Raw genomic sequence first — 2,089 nt, 5'->3', positions numbered from 1 at the left:
AGGGTGATTTTTAATGAGAATCTTCAACAGCTTGAGAAGTTACGTAGGCATGTGCTGAGCAAAGTCACTTGATCCTGGCCTCTTGGAAGAACTCCTTGCCCTACTGACACTGAATGTGGTTGGGAAGAGCCTTGTCTCTTAGGAATGTTTTGTTTTTTTGTTCTGTTTTGTTTTGTTTTTGCAGAAGTCAATCTCTTTCCAGGTCCTTGGGAAAAATGTGTCAAAGACTATAGGGCTGCTGCCCCCAATATTCAACTCACCTTGCCTCTTGACTGCTCTATGTGGGCTGTGTCAGCCCCTCCTTTAAGCATAGGGGCACAGGGCCTTGGGTATGACAGCTACAAGGTGTTATTCATGGACAGCCATAACTGAATGGGCTCCACTCCAGAGAAGTGGAGCATTGAAGAGGATCCCCCACTTCCAGCCTGCTAAGGGGGATTAGAGATCATTTAGATGAAGGGGTTCATATACCTTTTGACAGGGGCTCGTCTATGGGTGGACCCAGAGCATTTCTAAAATCCCTGAAATTACTTACAAAATTTTACCTATGTGTAATATGTCAGTGACTTTAGGAAGAGACTGGAGAGTGTGCATTGGTTTTTAAGAGTGTAGAAGTCACGTGGTCACTTGGAATCAAAGGCCTACTGAAATCAACTGTTAGGTGGACAGAATGGCTGATGAGATGCATCATTATGGGCTTATGAAGAATGCAGAATGCAAGGTATTTCTCACTGTATTAAAAAATTTAAAGGAAAAAAGTTATAGGCTCTGAGTTATACATCTTTGGCTCAAGGCACAATAGGAGAACTAGGGAGTTTTTATAACTGCTACAAATGAGTCTTATTTTTTATATCCACAGGGTAGATATAAGCAAAAATGAGAATCAAAATCTGATCATTAAAGGATCAGCTTATAGCTGCTTAATTCTTAAAACCATTTATGATGCTTTGAGTACAAATTAAGGCATTAGATTGGTAAAAAATGGTATCTTGAGAATTAAATTGTTAATATTTGGGAGGAGTTAGTTGACTCTGAGTATTCTAAACCCCCAAATCCCATTGATGACCCTCTTGCAGTGGAAATGGCCATTCCTACTCTGTCTGAAGAGTGTGGTGCTGCCTCTGTTGAAGAGCCCACAATGACCTCACCTGAGGTGGTTACATTGCAAAGGAACATTAATTCTCCTCATATCCCATACTCAACGTCTCCCATTGCCTTTAGGCTGCACTCCAGACTCTAGAGTCAGATCAAACTCAAAGTCAAACCCATAAGGGGAAGGGCATAACACTAAAAATAATTGCAAAATTTGCAGATTCATCAGTAAATCTGGGGAAATGTATTAAATGGATTCTGAAAGCACTGTGCACAGGAGGCAGAAGCAGTTGTAGTTCCATCTGCATCCATCAATGTGAATGCACTTACTAGACTCTCTGGATTCAGTGTGCTGGAGACAGCTATGGTTCTAACTGTGGCTTATTTGGTTGAGTGAGAGTGGACTAAATGGTGAGTTACACTGAATGTAGTGTAAATGCCCGAAATTCCTTGGTACAATATAGGAGAAGAAATTCACAGACATAGGAGGATGGGAGTGTTGGAAGGGATTTATTATGCTAAATAAGATTTAGAGGAGGCTATTTATTTGTTTGAACTGAACTGTTGCACCAGGCCCAACAAACCAAATCAAACTGAAGTCACTCTTGCTGAAGTTCCATACCACCAAGCTGAAATTAAGCTGTTAATCTAACTTTCCAAGAAATCAGGAGAGAGATAGAATAACCAAATCTCCAAACAGGCCAGTTTAAGCCAGCATGATTTTAAAAAGTTCTTTCTGCTTTACAGGAAAAGTAACTTTGAAACAACCAACCCATTTTTTGTTCTGTTTCTGCTTTCCTCAGCCGTTTACTGTCTATAAAACCAACCTCCTTTGCTTGGCTCAACGGAACACTCATTTTGTTTTATAAGTTGTTGCCTTATTCTAGAATTGCAGATAAAAATCAATTAAGATCTTTAAACTGAATTTGTTGTAATTTTGTCTTTTGACAATCTTGTGTGACCTGCTCACCCAGCCCTTAACAATATGTTTCCAGAG

The sequence above is a fragment of the Gorilla gorilla genome, chromosome 18 (assembly GCF_029281585.2).
Source record: "Gorilla gorilla gorilla isolate KB3781 chromosome 18, NHGRI_mGorGor1-v2.1_pri, whole genome shotgun sequence".
Classification (NCBI taxonomy): Eukaryota; Metazoa; Chordata; class Mammalia; order Primates; family Hominidae; genus Gorilla; species Gorilla gorilla.
This window is presented reverse-complemented; position numbering follows the sequence as displayed.